The sequence below is a fragment of the Schistocerca gregaria genome, unplaced genomic scaffold (genome assembly GCF_023897955.1).
Source record: "Schistocerca gregaria isolate iqSchGreg1 unplaced genomic scaffold, iqSchGreg1.2 ptg000285l, whole genome shotgun sequence".
Taxonomy (NCBI): Eukaryota; Metazoa; Arthropoda; class Insecta; order Orthoptera; family Acrididae; genus Schistocerca; species Schistocerca gregaria.
Window position 1 is genome coordinate 3,444,930 of NW_026061775.1, and position 23,175 is coordinate 3,468,104.

The window sequence follows — 23,175 nt, forward strand, 5'->3', positions numbered from 1 at the left end:
GCATGTTGGCTGTTATATTCAATCCCGATGCAATTTCTGTGTTTCATCAACACTCTGATAAACTACAGATTACAGAATGCCGCCAGATGTGCATCTGAAACTACTACTTTTCTTCCAGGGAACGATCTAATCGTAGGCTGTTTGAGACATTACTCCCGAGGAGGAAAGTGCGCATGGTGACTGTTGTATTCAATCCCGATGCAATTACTGTGTTTCATCAACACTCTGATAGTCCACAGATAACAGAAAGCCTCCAGATGTGCATCGGAAACTATTACTGGTCTTCCAGGGAACGATCAAATCGTAGACTGTTAGAGACATTACTCCCATGGAGGAGAGTGCGCATGGAGACTGTTGTATTCAATCCCGATGCAATATCTGTGTTTCATCAACACTCTGATAGTGTACAGATTACAGAATGCCACCAGATGTGCATCGGAAACTACTACTGGTCTTCCAGGGAACGATCAAAGCGTAGACTGTTTGAGACATTACTCCCATGGAGGAAAGTGCGCATCGTGACTGTTGTATTCAATCCCGATGCAATTTCTGTGTTTCATCAACACTCTGATAGTCCACAGATTACAGAATGCTTCCAGATGTTCATCGGAAACTAATACTGGTCTTCCAGGGAACGATCAAATCGTATACTGTTTGAGACATTACTCCCGTGTAGGTAAGTGCGCATGGTGACTGTTGTATTCAATCCCGATGCAATTTCTATGTTTCATCAACACTCAGATAGTCCACAGATTAGAGAATGCCTCCAGATGATCATCGGAAACTACTACTGGTCTTCCAGGGAACGATCAAAGCGTAGACTGTTTGAGACATTACTTTTATTGAGGAATGTAGGCCTGGTGACTGTTGTCTTCAGTCCCAATGCAATTTCTGTGTTTCGTCAACACTCTGATAGTCCACAGATTACAGAATGCCACCAGACGTGCATCGGAAACTACTACTGGTCTTCCAGGGAACGATCAAAGCGTAGACTGTTTGAGACATTACTCCCATGGAGGAAAGTGCGCATGGTGACTGTTATATTCAATCCCGATGCAAATTCTGTGGTTCATCAACACTCTGATATTCCACAGATTACAGAATGCCACCAGATGTACATCGGAAACTACTACTGGTCTTCCAGGGAACGATCAAAGCGTAGACTGTCTGAAACATACCTCCCGTGTATGAAAGTGCGCATGGTGACTGATGTATTCAATCCCGGTGCAATTTCTGTGTTTCACCAACACTCTGATAGTCACCAGATTACAGAATGCCTCCATATGTGCATCGGTAACTACTACTGGTCTTCCAGGGACTGATCAAAGCGTAGACTGTTAGAGACATTACTCCCATGGAGGAAAGTGCGCATGGTGACTGTTATATGCAATCCCGATGCAATTTCTGTGTTTCATCAACACTCTGATAATCTACAGATTACAGAATGCCGCCAGATGTGCATCTGAAACTACTACATTTCTTCCAGGGAACGATCAAATCGTAGACTGTTTGAGACATTATTCCCGTGGAGGAAAGTGCGCATGGTGACTGTTGTATTCAATCCCGATGCAATTACTGTGTTTCGTCAACACTCTGATAGTCCACAGATAACAGAAAGCCTCCAGATGTGCATCGGAAACTATTACTGGTCTTCCAGGGAACGATCAAATCGTAGACTGTTAGAGACATTACTCCCATGGAGGAGAGTGCGCATGGAGACTGTTGTATTCAATCCCGATGCAATATCTGTGTTTCATCAACACTCTGATAGTGTACAGATTACAGAATGCCACCAGATGTGCATCGGAAACTACTACTGGTCTTCCAGGGAACGATCAAAGCGTAGACTGTTTGAGACATTACTCCCGTGTAGGTAAGTGCGCATGGTGACTGTTGTATTCAATCCCGATGCAATTTCTATGTTTCATCAACACTCAGATAGTCCACAGATTAGAGAATGCCTCCAGATGTTCATCGGAAACTACTACTGGTCTTCCAGGGAACGATCAAAGCGTAGACTGTTTGAGACATTACTTTTATTGAGGAATGTAGGCCTGGTGACTGTTGTGTTCAATCCCAATGCAATTTCTGAGTTTCGTCAACACTCTGGTAGTCCAAAGATTGCAGAATGCCTTCAGATGTGCTTCTGAAACTACTACTGGTCTTCCAGTCAACGATCAAAGCGTAGACTGTTAGAGACATTACTCCCATGGAGGAAAGTGCGCATGGTGACTGTTATATTCAATCCCGATGCAATTTCTGTGTTTCATCAACACTCTGATAATCTACAGATTACAGAATGCCACCAGATGTACATCGGAAACTACTACTGGTCTTCCAGGGAACGATCAAAGCGTAGACTGTTTGAGACAATACTCCCGTGGAGAAAAGTGCGCATGGTGACTGTTGTATTCAATCCCGATGCAATATCTGTGTTTCATCAACACTCTGATATTCCAAACATTACAGAATGCCTCCAGATGTGCATCGGAAACTATTACTGGTCTTCCAGGGAACGATCAAATCGTAGACTGTTAGAGACATTACTCCGATGAAGGAGAGTGCGCATGGAGACTGTTGTATTCAATCCCGATGCAATATCTGTGTTTCATCAACACTCTGATAGTCCACAGATTACAGAATGCTTCCAGATGTTCATCGGAAACTAATACTGGTCTTCCAGGGAACGATCAAATCGTATACTGTTTGAGACACTACTCCCGTGTAGGTAAGTGCGCATGGTGACTGTTGAATTCAATCCCGATGCAATTTCTGTGTTTCATCAACACTCTGATAGTCCACAGATTACAGAATGCTTCCAGATGTTCATCGGAAACTAGTACTGGTCTTCTTGGGAACGATCAAATCGTATACTGTTTGAGACATTACTCCCGTGTAGGTAAGTGCGCATGGTGACTGTTGTATTCAATCCCGATGCAATTTCTGAGTTTCATCAACACTCTGATAGTCCACAGATTACAGAATGCCTCCAGATGTGCATCGAAAACTACTACTGGTCTTCCAGGGAACGATTAAAGCGTAGACTGTTTGAGGATTACTCCCATGGAGGAAAGTGCGCATGGTGACTGTTGTATTCAATCCCGATGCAATTTCTGTGTTTCATCAACACTCTGATAGTCCACAAATTACAGAATGCCACCAGACGTGCATCGGAAACTACTACTGGTCTTCCAGGGAACGATCAAAGCGTAGACTGTTTGAGACAATACTCCCGTGGAGAAAAGTGCGCATGGTGACTGTTGTATTCAATCCCGATGCAATTTCTGTGTTTCATCAACACTCTGATATTCCACACATTACAGAATGCCACGAGATGTGCATCGGAAACTACTACTGTTCTTCCAGGCAGCGATCAAAACGATGACAGTTTCAGACATTAATCCCATGGAGGAAAGTGCGCATGGTGACTGTTATATTCAATCCCGATGCAAATTCTGTGGTTCATCAACACTCTGATATTCCACAGATTACAGAATGCCACCAGATGTTCATCGGAAACTACTACTGGTCTTCCAGGGAACGATCAAAGCGTAGACTGTTTGAAACATACGTCCCGTGTATGAAAGTGCGCATGGTGACTGATGTATTCAATCCCGGTGCAATTTCTGTGTTTCATCAACACTCTGATAGTCACCAGATTACAGAATGCCTCCATATGTGCATCGCTAACTACTACTGGTCTTCCAGGGAACGATCAAATCGTAGACTGTTAGAGACATTCCTCCCATGGAGGAAAGTGCGCATGTTGACTGTTATATTCAATCCCGAAGCAATTTCTGTGTTTCATCAACACTCTGATAAACGACAGATTACAGAATGCCGCCAGATGTGCATCTGAAACTACTACTTTTCTTCCGGGGAACGATCTAATCGTAGGCTGTTTGAGACATTACTCCCATGGAGGAAAGTGCGCATGGTGACTGTTGTATTCAATCCCGATGCAATTACTGTGTTTCATCAACACTCTGATAGTCTACAGATTACAGAATGCCACCAGATGTGCATCGGAAACTACTACTGTTCTTCCACTGAACGATCAAAGCATAGACTGTTTGAGACATTACTCCCATGGAGGAAAGTGCGCATCGTGACCGTTGTATTCAATCAAGATGCAATTTCTGTGTTTCATCAACACTCTGATATTACACAGATTATAGAATGCCACCAGATGTTCATCGGAAACTAATACTGGTCTTCCAGGGAACGATCAAATCGTATACTGTTTGAGACATTACTCCCGTGGAGGAAAGTGCGCATGGTGACTGTTGTATTCAATCCCGATGCAATTTCTGTGTTTCATCAACACTCAGATAGTCCACAGATTAGAGAATGCCTCCAGATGTTCTTCGGAAGCTACTACTGGTCTTCCAGGGAACGATCAAAGCGTAGACTGTTTGAGACATTACTTTTATTGAGGAATGTAGGCCTGGTGACTGTTGTCTTCAATCCCAATGCAATTTCTAAGTTTCGTCAACACTCTGGTAGTCCACAGATTGCAGAATGCCTTCAGATGTGCTTCTGAAACTACTACTGGTCTTCCAGTCAACGATCAAAGCGTAGACTGTTAGAGACATTACTCCCATGGAGGAAAGTGCGCATGGTGACTGTTATATTCAATCCCGATGCAATATTCTGTGTTCCATCAACACTCTGATAATGTACAGATTACAGAATGCCACCAGATGTACATCGGAAACTACTACTGGTCTTCCAGGGAACGATCAAAGCGTAGACTGTTTGAGACAATACTCCCGTGGAGAAAAGTGCGCATGGTGACTGTTGTATTCAATCCCGATGCAATATCTGTGTTTCATCAACACTCTAATACTCCACACATTACAGAATGCCTCCAGATGTGCATCGGAAACTATTACTGGTCTTCCAGGGAACGATCAAATCGTAGACTGTTAGAGACATTACTCCCATGAAGGAGAGTGCGCATGGAGAATGTTGTATTCAATCCCGATGCAATATCTGTGTTTCATCAACACTCTGATAGTGTACAGATTACAGAATGCCACCAGATGTGCATCGGAAACTACTACTGGTCTTCCAGGGAACGATCAAAGCGTAGACTGTTTGAGACATTACTAGCGTGGAGGAAAGTGCGCATCGTGACTGTTGTATTCAATCCCGATGCAATTTCTGTGTTTCATCAACACTCTGATAGTCCACAGATTACAGAATGCTTCCAGATGTTCATCGGAAACTAATACTGGTCTTCCAGGGAACGATCAAATCGTATACTGATTGAGACATTACTCCCGTGTAGGTAAGTGCGCATGGTGACTGTTGTATTCAATCCCGATGCAATTTCTGTGTTTCATCAACACTCTGATAGTCCACAGATTACAGAATGCTTCCAGATGTTCATCGGAAACTAGTACTGGTCTTCCTGGGAACGATCAAATCGTATACTGTTTGAGACATTATTCCCGTGTAGGTAAGTGCGCATGGTGACTGTTGCATTCAATCCCGATGCAATTTCTGAGTTTCATCAACACTCTGATAGTCCACAGATTACAGAATGCCTCCAGATGTGCATCGAAAACTACTACTGGTCTTCCAGGGAACGATTAAAGCGTAGACTGTTTGAGGATTCCTCCCATGGAGGAAAGTGCGCATGGTAGCTGTTGTATTCAATCCCGATGCAATTTCTGTGTTTCATCAACACTCTGATAGTCCACAGATTACAGAATGCCTCCAGAAGTGCATCGAAAACTTCTACTGGTCTTCCAGGGAACGATTAAAGCGTAGACTGTTTGAGGATTCCTCCCATGGAGGAAAGTGCGCATGGTAGCTGTTGTATTCAATCCCGATGCAATTTCTGTGTTTCATCAACACTCTGATAGTCCACAGATTACAGAATGCCTCCAGATGTGCATCGAAAACTACTACTGGTCTTCCAGGGAACGATTAAAGCGTAGACTGTTTGAGGATTCCTCCCATGGAGGAAAGTGCGCATGGTAGCTGTTGTATTCAATCCCGATGCAATTTCTGTGTTTCATCAACACTCTGATAGTCCACAGATTACAGAATGCCACGAGATGTGCATCGGAAACTACTACTGTTCTTCCAGGCAACGATCAAAGCGAAGACAGTTTCAGACATTAATCCCATGGAGGAAAGTGCGCATGGTGACTGTTATATTCAATCCCGATGCAAATTCTGTGGTTCATCAACACTCTGATATTCCACAGATTACAGAATGCCACCAGATGTTCAACGGAAACTACTACTGGTCTTCCAGGGAACGATCAAAGCGTAGACTGTTTGAAACATACGTCCCGTGTATGAAAGTGCGCATGGTGACTGATGTATTCAATCCTGGTGCAATTTCTGTGTTTCATCAACACTCTGATAGTCACCAGATTACAGAATGCCTCCATATGTGCATCGCTAACTACTACTGGTCTTCCAGGGAACGATCAAATCGTAGACTGTTAGAGACATTCCTCCCATGGAGGAAAGTGCGCATGTTGACTGTTATATTCAATCCCGATGCAATTTCTGTGTTTCATCAACACTCTGATAAACTACAGATTACAGAATGCCGCCAGATGTGCATCTGAAACTACTACTTTTCTTCCAGGGAACGATCAAATCGTAGGCTGTTTGAGACATTACTCCCGTGGAGGAAAGTGTGCATGGTGACAGTTGTATTCAATCCCGATGCAATTACGGTGTTTCATCAACACTCTGATAGTCCACAGATTACAGAATGCTTCCAGATGTTCATCGGAAACTAATACTGGTCTTCCAGGGAACGATCAAATCGTATACTGTTTGAGACATTACTCCCGTGTAGGTAAGTGCGCATGGTGACTGTTGTATTCATTCCCGATGCAATTTCTGTGTTTCATCAACACTCAGATAGTCCACAGATTAGAGAATGCCTCCAGATGTTCATCGGAAACTACTACTGGTCTTCCAGGGAACGATCAAAGCGTAGACTGTTTGAGACATTACTCCCATGGAGGAAAGTGCCCGTGGTGACTGTTGTATTTAATCCCGATGCATTTCCTGTGTTTCATCAACACTCTGATAGTCCACAGATTACAGAATGCCTGCAGATGTTCATCGGAAACTACTACTGGTCTTCCAGGGGACGATTAAAACGTAGACTGTTTGAGGATTACCCCATGTAGGAAAGTGCGCATGGTGACTGTTGTATTAAATCCCGATGCAATTTCTGTGTTTCATCAACACTCTGATAGTCCACAGACTACAGAATGCCACCCGACGTGCATCGGAAACTACTACTGGTCTTCCAGGGAACGATAAAATCGTAGATTGTTTGAGACATTATTCCCGTGGAGGAAAGTGCGCATGGTGACTGTTGTATTCAATCCCGATGCAATTTCTGTGTTTCATCAACACTCTGATAGTCCACACATTACAGAATGCCACGAGATGTCCATCGGAAACTACTACTGGTCTTCCAGGCAACGATCAAAGCGAAGACTGTTTCAGACATTAATCCCATGGAGGAAAGTGCGGATGGTGACTGTTGTATTCAATCCCGATGCAAATTCTGTGGTTCATCAACGCTCTGATAGCCCACAGATTACAGAATGCCACCAGATGTCCATCGGAAACTACTACTGGTCTTCCAGGGAACGATCAAAGCGTAGACTGTTTGAGACAATACTCCCGTGGGGAAAAGTGCGCATGGTGACTGTTGTATTCAATCCCGAAGCAATATCTGTGTTTCTTCAACACTCTGATATTCCACACATTACAGAATGCCTCCAGATGTGCATCGGAAACTATTACTGGTCTTCCAGGGAACGATCAAATCGTAGACTGTTAGAGACATTACTGCCATGGAGGAGAGTGCGCATGGAGACTGTTGTATTCAATCCCGATGCAATATCTGTGTTTCATCAACACTCTGATAGTGTACAGATTACAGAATGCTTCCAGATGTTCATCGGAAACTAATACTGGTCTTCCAGGGAACGATCAAATCGTATACTGTTTGAGACATTACTCCCGTGTAGGTAAGTGCGCATGGTGACTGTTGTATTCAATCCCGATGCAATTTCTGTGTTTCATCAACACTCTGATAGTCCACAGATTACAGAATGCTTCCAGATGTTCATCGGAAACTAGTACTGGTCTTCCAGGGAACGATCAAATCGTATACTGTTTGGGACATTACTCCCGTGTAGTTAAGTGCGCATGGTGATTGTTGTATTCAATCCCGATGCAATTTCTGTGTTTCATCAACACTCTGATAGTCTACAGATTACAGAATGCCACCAGATGTGCATCGGAAACTACTACTGTTCTTCCACTGAACGATCAAAGCGTAGACTGTTTGAGACATTACTACCGTGGAGGAATGTGCGCATCGTGACTGTTGTATTCAATCCCCATGCAATTTCTGTGTTTCATCAACACTCTGATAGTACACAGATTATAGAATGCCTCCAGATGTTCATCGGAAACTAATACTGGTCTTCCAGGGAACGATCAAATCGTATACTGTTTGAGACATTACTCCCGTGGAGGAAAGTGCGCATGGTGACTGTTGTATTCAATCCCGATGCAATTTCTGTGTTTCATCAACACTCAGATAGTCCACAGATTAGAGAATGCCTCCAGATGTTCTTCGGAAACTACTACTGGTCTTCCAGGGAACGATCAAAGCGTAGACTGTTAGAGAAATAACTCCCATGGAGGAAAGTGCGCATGGTGACTGTTATATTCAATCTCGATGCAATTTCTGTGTTTCATCAACACTCTGATAATCTACAGATTACAGAATGCCACCAGATGTACATCGGAAACTACTACTGGTCATCCAGGGAACGATCAAAGCGTGGACTGTTTGAGACAATACTCCCGTGGAGAAAAGTGCGCATGGTGACTGTTGATTTCAATCCCGATGCAATATCTGTGTTTCATCAACACTCTGATATTCCACACATTACAGAATGCCTCCAGATGTGCATCGGAAACTATTACTGGTCTTCCAGGGAACGATCAAATCGTAGACTGTTAGAGACATTACTCCCATGGAGGAGAGTGCGCATGGAGACTGTTGTATTCAATCCCGATGCAATATCTGTGTTTCATCAACACTCTGATAGCGTACAGATTACAGAATGATACCAGATGTGCATCGGAAACTACTACTGGTCTTCCAGGGAACGATCAAAGCGTACACTGTTTGAGACATTACTCCCGTGGAGGAAAGTGCGCATCGTGACTGTTGTATTCAATCCCGATGCTATTTCTGTGTTTCATCAACACTCTGATAGTGCACAGATTAGAGATGCTTCCAGATGTTCATCGGAAACTAATACTGGTCTTCCAGGGAACGATCAAATCGTATACTGTTTGAGACATTACTCCCGTGTAGGTAAGTGCGCATGGTGACTGTTGTATTCAATCTCGATGCAATTTCTGTGTTTCATCAACACTCTGATAGTCCACAGATTACAGAATGCTTCCAGATGTTCATCGGAAACTAGTACTGGTCTTCCAGGGAACGATCAAATCGTATACTATTTGAGACATTACTCCCGTGTAGGTAAGTGTGCATTGTGACTGTTGTATTCAATCCCGATGCAATTTCTGAGTTTCATCAACACTCTGATAGTCCACAGATTACAGAATGCCTCCAGATGTGCATCGAAACCTACTACTGGTCTTCCAGGGAACGATTAAAGCGTAGACTGTTTGAGGATTACTCCCATGGAGGAAAGTGAGCATGGTGATTGTTGTATTCAATCCCGATGCAATTTATGTGTTGCATCAACACTCTGATAGTCCACAGATTACAGAATGCCACCAGACGTGCATCAGAAACTACTACTGGTCTTCCAGGGAACGATCAAAACGTAGACTGTTTGAGACAATACTCCCGTGGAGAAAAGTGCGCATGGTGACAGTTGTAGTCAATCCCGATGCAATTTCTGTGTATCATCAACACTCTGATATTCCACACATTACAGAATGCCACGAGATGTGCATCGGAAACTACTACTGGTCTTCCAGGCAACGATCAAAGCGAAGACAGTTTCAGACATTAATCCCATAGAGGAAAGTGCGCATGGTGACTGTTATATTCAATCCCGATGCAAATTCTGTGGTTCATCAACACTGTGATATTCCACAGATTACAGAATGCCACCAGATGTACATCGGAAACTACTACTGGTCTTCCAGGGAACGATCAAAGCGTAGACTGTTTGAAACATACGTCCCGTGTATGAAAGTGCGCATGGTGACTGATGTATTCAATCCCGGTGCAATTTCTGTGTTTCATCAACACTCTGATAGTCACCAGATTACAGAATGCCTCCATATGTGCATCGGTAACTACTACTGGTCTTCCAGGGAACGATCAAAGCGTAGACTGTTAGAGACATTACTCCCATGGAGGAGAGTGCGCATGGAGACTGTTGTATTCAATCCCGATGCAATATCTGTGTTTCATCAACACTCTGATAGTGTACAGATTACAGAATGCTTCCAGATGTTCATCGGAAACTAATACTGGTCTTCCAGGGAACGATCAAATCGTATACTGTTTGAGACATTACTCCCGTGTAGGTAAGTGCGCATGGTGACTGTTGTATTCAATCCCGATGCAATTTCTGTGTTTCATCAACACTCTGATAGTCCACAGATTACAGAATGCTTCCAGATGTTCATCGGAAACTAGTACTGGTCTTCCAGGGAACGATCAAAGCGTATACTGTTTGGGACATTACTCCCGTGTAGTTAAGTGCGCATGGTGACTGTTGTATTGCAATCCCGATGCAATTTCTGAGTTTCATCAACACTCTGATAGTCCACAGATTACAGAATGCCTCCAGATGTGCATCGAAAACTACTACTGGTCTTCCAGGGAACGATTAAAGGGTAGACTGTTTGAGGATTACTCCCATGGAGGAAAGTGCGCATGGTGACTGTTGTGTTCAATCCCTATGCAATTTCTGTGTTTCATCAACACTCTGATAGTCCACAGATTACAGAATGCCACCAGACGTGCATCGGAAACTACTACTGGTCTTCCAGGGAACGATCAAAGAGTAGACTGTTTGAGACAATACTCCCGTGGAGAAAAGTGCGCATGGTGACTGTTGTATTCAATCCCGATGCAATTTCTGTATTTCATCAACACTCTGATATTCCACACATTACAGAATGCCACGAGATGTGCATCGGAAACTACTACTGGTCTTCCAGGGAACGATCAAAGCGTAGACTGTTTGAAACATACGTCCCATGTATGAAAGTGCGCATGGTGACTGATGTATTCAATCCCGGTGCAATTTCTGTGTTTCATCAACACTCTGATAGTCACCAGATTACAGAATGCCTCCATATGTGCATCGCTAACTACTACTGGTCTTCCAGGGAACGATCAAAGCGTAGACTGTTAGAGACATTACTCCCATGGAGGAAAGTGCGCATGGTGACTGTTATAATTAATCCCGAAGCAATTTCTGTGTTTCATCAACACTCTGATAAACTACAGATTACAGAATGCCGCCAGATGTGCATCTGAAACTACTACTTTTCTTCCAGGGAACGATCAAATCGTAGGCTGTTTGAGACATTACTCCCGTGTAGGTAAGTGCGCATGGTGACTGTTGTATTCAATCCCGATGCAATTTCTGTGTTTCATCAACACTCAGATAGTCCACAGATTAGAGAATGCCTCCAGATGTTCATCGGAAACTACTACTGGTCTTCCAGGGAACGATCAAAGCGTAGACTGTTTGAGACATTACTTTTATTGAGGAATGTAGGCCTGGTGACTGTTGTCTTCAATCCCAATGCAATTTCTGTGTTTCGTCAACACTCTGATAGTCCACAGATAACAGAAAGCCTCCAGATGTGCATCGGAAACTATTACTGGTCTTCCAGGGAACGATCAAATAGTAGACTGTTAGAGACATTACTCCCATGGAGGAGAGTGCCAATGGAGACTGTTGTATTCAATCCCGATGCAATATCTGTGTTTCATCAACACTCTGATAGTCTACAGATTACAGAATGCCACCAGATGTGCATCGGAAACTACTACTGTTCTTCCACTGAACGATCAAAGCGTAGACTGTTTGAGACATTACTACCGTGGAGGAAAGTGCGCATCGTGACTGTTGTATTCAATCCCGATGCAATTTCTGTGTTTCATCAACACTCTGATAGTACACAGATTATAGAATGCCTCCAGATGTTCATCGGAAACTAATACTGGTCTTCCAGGGAACGATCAAATCGTATACTGTTTGAGACATTACTCCTGTGGAGGAAAGTGCGCATGGTGACTGTTGTATTCAATCCCGATGCAATTTCTGTGTTTCATCAACACTCAGATAGTCCACAGATTAGAGAATGCCTCCAGATGTTCTTCGGAAACTACTACTGGTCTTCCAGGGAACGATCAAAGCGTAGACTGTTTGAGACATTACTTTTATTGAGGAATGTAGGCCTGGTGACTGTTGTCTTCAATCCCAATGCAATTTCTGAGTTTCGTCAACACTCTGGTAGTCCACAGATTGCAGAATGCTTTCAGATGTGCTTCTGAAACTACTACTGGTCTTCCAGTCAACGATCAAAGCGTAGACTGTTAGAGGAATTACTCCCATGGAGGAAAGTGCGCATGGTGACTGTTATATTCAATCTCGATGCAATTTCTGTGTTTCATCAACACTCTGATAATCTACAGATTACAGAATGTCACCAGATGTACATCGGAAACTACTACTGGTCTTCCAGGGAACGATTAAAGCGTGGACTGTTTGAGACAATACTCCCGTGGAGAAAAGTGCGCATGGTGACTGTTGATTTCAATCCCGATGCAATATCTGTGTTTCATCAACACTCTGATATTCCACACATTACAGAATGCCTCCAGATGTGCATCGGAAACTATTACTGGTCTTCCAGGGAACGATCAAATCGTAGACTGTTAGAGGCATTACTCCCATGGAGGAGAGTGCGCATGGAGACTGTTGTATTCAATCCCGATGCAATATCTGTGTTTCATCAACACTCTGATAGCGTACAGATTACAGAATGATACCAGATGTGCATCGGAAACTACTACTGGTCTTCCAGGGAACGATCAAAGCGTACACTGTTTGAGACATTACTCCCGTGGAGGAAAGTGCGCATCGTGACTGTTGTATTCAATCCCGATGCTATTTCTGTGTTTCATCAACACTCTGATAGTGCACAGATTAGAGATGCTTCCAGATGTTCATCGGAAACTAATACTGGTCTTCCAGGGAACGATCAAATCGTATACTGTTTGAGACATTACTCCCGTGTAGGTAAGTGCGCATGGTGACTGTTGTATTCAATCTCGATGCAATTTCTGTGTTTCATCAACACTCTGATAGTCCACAGATTACAGAATGCTTCCAGATGTTCATCGGAAACTAGTACTGGTCTTCCAGGGAACGATCAAATCGTATACTATTTGAGACATTACTCCCGTGTAGGTAAGTGTGCATTGTGACTGTTGTATTCAATCCCGATGCAATTTCTGAGTTTCATCAACACTCTGATAGTCCACAGATTACAGAATGCCTCCAGATGTGCATCGAAACCTACTACTGGTCTTCCAGGGAACGATTAAAGCGTAGACTGTTTGAGGATTACTCCCATGGAGGAAAGTGAGCATGGTGATTGTTGTATTCAATCCCGATGCAATTTATGTGTTGCATCAACACTCTGATAGTCCACAGATTACAGAATGCCACCAGACGTGCATCAGAAACTACTACTGGTCTTCCAGGGAACGATCAAAACGTAGACTGTTTGAGACAATACTCCCGTGGAGAAAAGTGCGCATGGTGACAGTTGTAGTCAATCCCGATGCAATTTCTGTGTATCATCAACACTCTGATATTCCACACATTACAGAATGCCACGAGATGTGCATCGGAAACTACTACTGGTCTTCCAGGCAACGATCAAAGCGAAGACAGTTTCAGACATTAATCCCATAGAGGAAAGTGCGCATGGTGACTGTTATATTCAATCCCGATGCAAATTCTGTGGTTCATCAACACTGTGATATTCCACAGATTACAGAATGCCACCAGATGTACATCGGAAACTACTACTGGTCTTCCAGGGAACGATCAAAGCGTAGACTGTTTGAAACATACGTCCCGTGTATGAAAGTGCGCATGGTGACTGATGTATTCAATCCCGGTGCAATTTCTGTGTTTCATCAACACTCTGATAGTCACCAGATTACAGAATGCCTCCATATGTGCATCGGTAACTACTACTGGTCTTCCAGGGAACGATCAAAGCGTAGACTGTTAGAGACATTACTCCCATGGAGGAGAGTGCGCATGGAGACTGTTGTATTCAATCCCGATGCAATATCTGTGTTTCATCAACACTCTGATAGTGTACAGATTACAGAATGCTTCCAGATGTTCATCGGAAACTAATACTGGTCTTCCAGGGAACGATCAAATCGTATACTGTTTGAGACATTACTCCCGTGTAGGTAAGTGCGCATGGTGACTGTTGTATTCAATCCCGATGCAATTTCTGTGTTTCATCAACACTCTGATAGTCCACAGATTACAGAATGCTTCCAGATGTTCATCGGAAACTAGTACTGGTCTTCCAGGGAACGATCAAAGCGTATACTGTTTGGGACATTACTCCCGTGTAGTTAAGTGCGCATGGTGACTGTTGTATTGCAATCCCGATGCAATTTCTGAGTTTCATCAACACTCTGATAGTCCACAGATTACAGAATGCCTCCAGATGTGCATCGAAAACTACTACTGGTCTTCCAGGGAACGATTAAAGGGTAGACTGTTTGAGGATTACTCCCATGGAGGAAAGTGCGCATGGTGACTGTTGTGTTCAATCCCTATGCAATTTCTGTGTTTCATCAACACTCTGATAGTCCACAGATTACAGAATGCCACCAGACGTGCATCGGAAACTACTACTGGTCTTCCAGGGAACGATCAAAGAGTAGACTGTTTGAGACAATACTCCCGTGGAGAAAAGTGCGCATGGTGACTGTTGTATTCAATCCCGATGCAATTTCTGTATTTCATCAACACTCTGATATTCCACACATTACAGAATGCCACGAGATGTGCATCGGAAACTACTACTGGTCTTCCAGGGAACGATCAAAGCGTAGACTGTTTGAAACATACGTCCCATGTATGAAAGTGCGCATGGTGACTGATGTATTCAATCCCGGTGCAATTTCTGTGTTTCATCAACACTCTGATAGTCACCAGATTACAGAATGCCTCCATATGTGCATCGCTAACTACTACTGGTCTTCCAGGGAACGATCAAAGCGTAGACTGTTAGAGACATTACTCCCATGGAGGAAAGTGCGCATGGTGACTGTTATAATTAATCCCGAAGCAATTTCTGTGTTTCATCAACACTCTGATAAACTACAGATTACAGAATGCCGCCAGATGTGCATCTGAAACTACTACTTTTCTTCCAGGGAACGATCAAATCGTAGGCTGTTTGAGACATTACTCCCGTGTAGGTAAGTGCGCATGGTGACTGTTGTATTCAATCCCGATGCAATTTCTGTGTTTCATCAACACTCAGATAGTCCACAGATTAGAGAATGCCTCCAGATGTTCATCGGAAACTACTACTGGTCTTCCAGGGAACGATCAAAGCGTAGACTGTTTGAGACATTACTTTTATTGAGGAATGTAGGCCTGGTGACTGTTGTCTTCAATCCCAATGCAATTTCTGTGTTTCGTCAACACTCTGATAGTCCACAGATAACAGAAAGCCTCCAGATGTGCATCGGAAACTATTACTGGTCTTCCAGGGAACGATCAAATAGTAGACTGTTAGAGACATTACTCCCATGGAGGAGAGTGCCAATGGAGACTGTTGTATTCAATCCCGATGCAATATCTGTGTTTCATCAACACTCTGATAGTCTACAGATTACAGAATGCCACCAGATGTGCATCGGAAACTACTACTGTTCTTCCACTGAACGATCAAAGCGTAGACTGTTTGAGACATTACTACCGTGGAGGAAAGTGCGCATCGTGACTGTTGTATTCAATCCCGATGCAATTTCTGTGTTTCATCAACACTCTGATAGTACACAGATTATAGAATGCCTCCAGATGTTCATCGGAAACTAATACTGGTCTTCCAGGGAACGATCAAATCGTATACTGTTTGAGACATTACTCCTGTGGAGGAAAGTGCGCATGGTGACTGTTGTATTCAATCCCGATGCAATTTCTGTGTTTCATCAACACTCAGATAGTCCACAGATTAGAGAATGCCTCCAGATGTTCTTCGGAAACTACTACTGGTCTTCCAGGGAACGATCAAAGCGTAGACTGTTTGAGACATTACTTTTATTGAGGAATGTAGGCCTGGTGACTGTTGTCTTCAATCCCAATGCAATTTCTGAGTTTCGTCAACACTCTGGTAGTCCACAGATTGCAGAATGCTTTCAGATGTGCTTCTGAAACTACTACTGGTCTTCCAGTCAACGATCAAAGCGTAGACTGTTAGAGGAATTACTCCCATGGAGGAAAGTGCGCATGGTGACTGTTATATTCAATCTCGATGCAATTTCTGTGTTTCATCAACACTCTGATAATCTACAGATTACAGAATGTCACCAGATGTACATCGGAAACTACTACTGGTCTTCCAGGGAACGATTAAAGCGTGGACTGTTTGAGACAATACTCCCGTGGAGAAAAGTGCGCATGGTGACTGTTGATTTCAATCCCGATGCAATATCTGTGTTTCATCAACACTCTGATATTCCACACATTACAGAATGCCTCCAGATGTGCATCGGAAACTATTACTGGTCTTCCAGGGAACGATCAAATCGTAGACTGTTAGAGGCATTACTCCCATGGAGGAGAGTGCGCATGGAGACTGTTGTATTCAATCCCGATGCAATATCTGTGTTTCATCAACACTCTGATAGCGTACAGATTACAGAATGATACCAGATGTGCATCGGAAACTACTACTGGTCTTCCAGGGAACGATCAAAGCGTACACTGTTTGAGACATTACTCCCGTGGAGGAAAGTGCGCATCGTGACTGTTGTATTCAATCCCGATGCTATTTCTGTGTTTCATCAACACTCTGATAGTCCACAGATTACAGAATGCTTCCAGATGTTCATCGGAAACTAATACTGCTCTTCCAGGGAACGATCAAATCGTATACTGTTTGAGACATTACTCCCGTGTAGGTAAGTGCGCATGGTGACTGTTGTATTCAATCTCGATGCAATTTCTGTGTTTCATCAACACTCTGATAGTACACAGATTACAGAATGCTTCCAGATGTTCATCGGAAACTAGTACTGGTCTTCCAGGGAACGATCAAAAACGTATAGTATTTGAGACATTACTCCCGTGTAGGTAAGTGTGCATTGTGACTGTTGTATTCAATCCCGATGCAATTTCTGAGTTTCATCAACACTCTGATAGTCCACAGATTACAGAATGCCTCCAGATGTGCATCGAAACCTACTACTGGTCTTCCAGGGAACAATTAAAGCGTAGACTGTTTGAGGATTACTCCCATGGAGGAAAGTGAGCATGGTGACTGTTGTATTCAATCCCAATGCAACTTATGTGTTGCATCAACACTCTGATAGTCCACAGATTACAGAATGCCACCAGACATGCATCGGAAACTACTACTGGTCTTCCAGGGAACGATCAAAGCGTAGACTGTTTGAGACAATACTCCCGTGGAGAAAAGTGCGCATGGTGACAGTTGTAATCAATCCCGATGCAATTTCTGTGTATCATCAACACTCTGATATTCCACACATTACAGAATGCCACGAGATGTGCATCGGAAACTACTACTGGTCTTCCAGGCAACGATCAAAGCGAAGACAGTTTCAGACATTAATCCCATAGAGGAAAGTGCGCATGGTGACTGTTATATTCAATCCCGATGCAAATTCTGTGGTTCATCAACACTGTGATATTCCACAGATTACAGAATGCCACCAGATGTACATCGGAAACTACTACTGGTCTTCCAGGGAACGATCAAAGCGTAGACTGTTTGAAACATACGTCCCGTGTATGAAAGTGCGCATGGTGACTGATGTATTCAATCCCGGTGCAATTTCTGTGTTTCATCAACACTCTGATAGTCACCAGATTACAGAATGCCTCCATATGTGCATCGGTAACTACTACTGGTCTTCCAGGGAACGATCAAAGCGTAGACTGTTAGAGACATTACTCCCATGGAGGAAAGTGCGCATGGTGACTGTTATATTCAATCCCGATGCAATTTCTGTGTTTCATCAACACTCTGATAAAGTACAGATTACAGAATGCTGAAAGATGTGCATCTGAAACTACTACTTTTCTTCCAGGGAACGATCAAATCGTAGGCTGTTTGAGACATTACTCCCGTGGAGGTAAGTGCGCATGGTGACTGTTGTATTCAATCCCGATGCAATTACTGTGTTTCATCAACACTCTGATAGTCCACAGATAACAGAAAGCCTCCAGATGTGCATCGGAAACTATTACTGGTCTTCCAGGGAACGATCAAATCGTAGACTGTTAGAGACATTACCCCCATGGAGGAGAGTGCGCATGGAGACTGTTGTATTCAATCCCGATGTAATATCTGTGTTTCATCAACACTCTGATAGTGTACAGATTACAGAATGCCACCAGATGTGCATCGGAAACTACTACTGGTCTTCCAGGGAACGATCAAAGCGTAGACTGTTTGAGACATTACTACCATGGAGGAAAGTGCGCATCGTGACTGTTGTATTCAATCCCAATGCAATTTCTGTGATTCATCAACCCTCTGACAGTCCACAGATTACAGAATGCTTCCAGATGTTCATCGGAAACTAATACTGGTCTTCCAGGGAACGATCAAATCGTATACTGTTTGAGACATTACTCCCGTGTAGGTAAGTGCGCATGGTGACTGTTGTATTCAATCCCGATGCAATTTCTGTGTTTCATCAACACTCAGATAGTCCACAGATTAGAGAATGCCTCCAGATGTTCATCGGAAACTACTACTGGTCTTCCAGGGAACGATCAAAGCGTAGACTGTTTGAGACATTACTTTTATTGAGGAATGTAGGCCTGGTGACTGTTGTCTTCAATCCCAATGCAATTTCTGTGTTTCGTCAACACTCTGATAGTCCACAGATTACAGAATGCCTTCAGATGTGCATCTGAAACTACTACTGGTCTTCCAGGGAACGATCAAAGCGTAGACTGTTTAAGACATTACTTCAATGGAGGAAAGGGCACATGGTGACTGTTGTATTCAATCCCGATGCAATTTCTTTGTTTCATCAACACTCTGATAGTCCACAGATTACAGATTGCCTCCAGATGTGCATCGGAAACTACTACTCGTGTTCCAGGGAACGATCAAAGCGTAGACTGTTTGAGGCATTACTCCCATGGTGGAATGTGCGCATGGTGACTGTTGTATTCAATCCCGATGCAATTTCTGTGTTTCATCAACACTCTGATAGTCCACAGATTACAGAAAGCCACCAGACGTGCATCGGAAACTACTACTGGTCTTCCAGATAACGATCAAAGCGTAGACTGTTTGAAACATTACTCCCATGGAGGAAAGTGCGCGTGGTGACTGTTGTATTTAATCCCGATGCATTTCCTGTGTTTCATCAACACTCTGATAGTCCACAGATTACAGAATGCCTCCAGATGTTCATCGGAAACTACTACTGGTCTTCCAGGGGACGATTAAAGCGTAGATTGTTTGAGGATTACCCCATGTAGGAAAGTGCGCATGGTGACTGTTGTATTAAATCCCGATGCATTTTCTGTGTTTCATCAACACTCTGATAGTCCACAGATTACAGAATGCCACCTGACGTGCATCGGAAACTACTACTGGTCTTCCAGGGAACGATCAAAGCGTAGACTGTTAGAGACATTACTCCCATGGAGTAAAGTGCGCATGGTGACTGTTATATGCAATCCCGATGCAATTTCTGTGTTTCATCAACACTCTGATAATCTACAGATTACAGAATGCCGCCAGATGTGCATCTGAAACTACTACCTTTCTTCCAGGGAACGATCAAATCGTAGACTGTTTGAGACATTATTCCCGTGGAGGAAAGTGCGCATGGTGACTGTTGTATTCAATCCCGATGCAATTACTGTGCTTCGTCAACACTCTGATAGTCCACAGATAACAGAAAGCCTCCAGATGTGAATCGGAAACTATTACTGGTCTCCCAGGGAACGATCAAATCGTAGACTGTTAGAGACATTACTCCCATGGAGGAGAGTGCGCATGGAGACTGTTGTATTCAATCCCGATGCAATTTCTGTGTTTCATCAACACTCTGATAGTCTACAGATTACAGAATGCCACCAGATGTCCATCGGAAAGTACTACTGTTCTTCCACTGAACGATCAAAGCGTAGACTGTTTGAGACATTACTCCCGTGGAGGAAAGTGCGCATCGTGACTGTTGTATTCAATCCCGATGCAATTTCTGTGTTTCATCAACACTCTGATAGTGCACAGATTATAGAATGCCTCCAGATGTTCATCGGAAACTAATACTGGTCTTCCAGGAAACGATCAAATCGTATACTGTTTGAGACATTACTCCCGTGGAGGAAAGTGCGCATGGTGACTGTTGTATTCAATCCCGATGCAATTTCTGTGTTTCATCAACACTCAGATAGTCCACAGATTAGAGAATGCCTCCAGATGTTCTTCGGAAACTACTACTGGTCTTCCAGGGAACGATCAAAGCGTAGACTGTTTGAGACATTACTTTTATTGAGGAATGTAGGCCTGGTGACTGTTGTCTTCAATCCCAATGCAATTTCTGTGTTTCGTCAACACTCTGATAGTCCACAGATTGCAGAATGCCTTCAGATGTGCTTCTGAATTTACTACTGGTCTTCCAGTCAACGATCAAAGCGTAGACTGTTAGAGACATTACTCCCATGGAGGAAAGTGCGCATGGTGACTGTTATATTCAATCCCGATGCAATTTCTGTGTTTCATCAACACTCTGATAATCTACAGATTACAGAATGCCACCAGATGTACATCGGAAACTACTACTGGTCTTCCAGGGAACGATCAAATCGTAGACTGTTTGAGACAATACTCCTGTGGAGAAAAGTGCGCATGTTGACTGTTGTATTCAATCCCGATGCAATATCTGTGTTTCATCAACACTCTGATATTCCACACATTACAGAATGCCTCCAGATGTGCATCGGAAACTATTACTGGTCTTCCAGGGAACGATCAAATCGTAGACTGTTAGAGACATTACTCCCATGGAGGAGAGTGCGCATGGAGACTGTTGTATTCAATCCCGATGCAATATCTTTGTTTCATCAACACTCTGATAGTGTACAGATTACAGAATGCCACCAGATGTGCATCGGAAACTACTACTGGTCTTCCAGGGAACGATCAAAGCGTAGACTGTTTGAGACATTACTCCCGTGGAGGAAAGTGCGCATCGTGACTGTTGTATTCAATCCCGACGCAATTTCTGTGTTTCATCAACACTCTGATATTCCACAGATTACAGAATGCTTCCAGATGTTCATCGGAAACTAATACTGGTCTTCCAGGGAACGATCAAATCGTATACTGTTTGAGACATTACTCCCGTGTAGGTAAGTGCGCATGGTGACTGTTGTATTCAATCCCGATGCAATTTCTGTGTTTCATCAACACTCAGATAGTCCACAGATTATAGAATGCCTCCAGATGTTCATCGGAAACTACTACTGGTGTTCCAGGGAACGATGAAAGCGTAGACTGTTTGAAACATACCTCCCGTGTATGAAAGTGTGCATGGTGACTGATGTATTCAATCCCGGTGCAATTTCTGTGTTTCATCAACACTCTGATAGTCCACAGATTACAGAATGCCTCCAGATGTGCATCGGTAACTACTACTGGTCTTCCAGGGAACGTTCAAAGCGTAGACAGTTAGAGACAATACTCCCATGGAGGAAAGTGCGCATGGTGACTGTTTTATTCAATCCCGATACAATTTCTGTGTTTCATCAACACTCTGATAGTCCACAGATTACAGATTGTCTCCAGATGTGCATCGGTAACTACTACTGGTCTTCCAGGGAACGGTCAAAGCGAAGACTGTTTGAGACATTACTCCCATGGAAGAAAGTGCGCATGGTGACTGTTGTATTCAATTCCGATGCATTTTCTGAGTTTCATCAACACTCTGATATTCCACAGATTACAGAATGCCTCCAGATGTGCATCGGAAACTACTACTGGTCTTCCAGGGAACGATTAAAGCGTAGACTGTTTGAGGATTACTCCCATGGAGGAAAGTGCGCATGGTGACTGTTGTATTCAATCCCGATCCAATTTCTGTGTTTTATCAACACTCTGATAGTCCACAGATTACAGAATGCCACCAGACGTGCATCGGAAACTACTACTGGTCTTCCAGGGAACGATCAAAGCGTAGACTGTTTGAGACAATACTCCCGTGGAGAAAAATGCGCATGGTGACTGTTGTATTCAATCCCGGTGCAATTTCTGTGTTTCATCAACACTCTGATAGTCACCAGATTACAGAATGCCACCATATGTGCATCGGTAACTACTACTGGGCTTCCAGGGAACGATCAAAGCGTAGACTGTTAGAGACATTACTCCCATGGTGGAAAGTGTGCATGGTGACTGTTATATTCAATCCCGATGCAATTTCTGTAGTTCATCAGCACTCTGATAATCTACAGATTACAGAATGCCGCCAGATGTGCATCTGAAACTACTACTTTTCTTCCAGGGAACGATCAAATCGTAGGCTGTTTGAGACATTACTCCCGAGGGGGAAAGTGCGCATAGTGACTGTTGTATTCAATCCCGAAGCAATTACTGTGTTTCATCAACACTCTGATAGTAAACAGATAACAGAATGCCTCCAGATGTGCATCGGAAACTACTACTGGTCTTCCAGGGAACGATCAAAGCGTAGACTGTTTGAGACATTACTCCCGTGGAGGAAAGTGCGCATCGTGACTGTTGTATTCAATTCCGATGCAATTTCTGTGTTTCATCAACACTCTGATATTCCACAGATTACAGAATGCTTCCAGATGTTCATCGGAAACT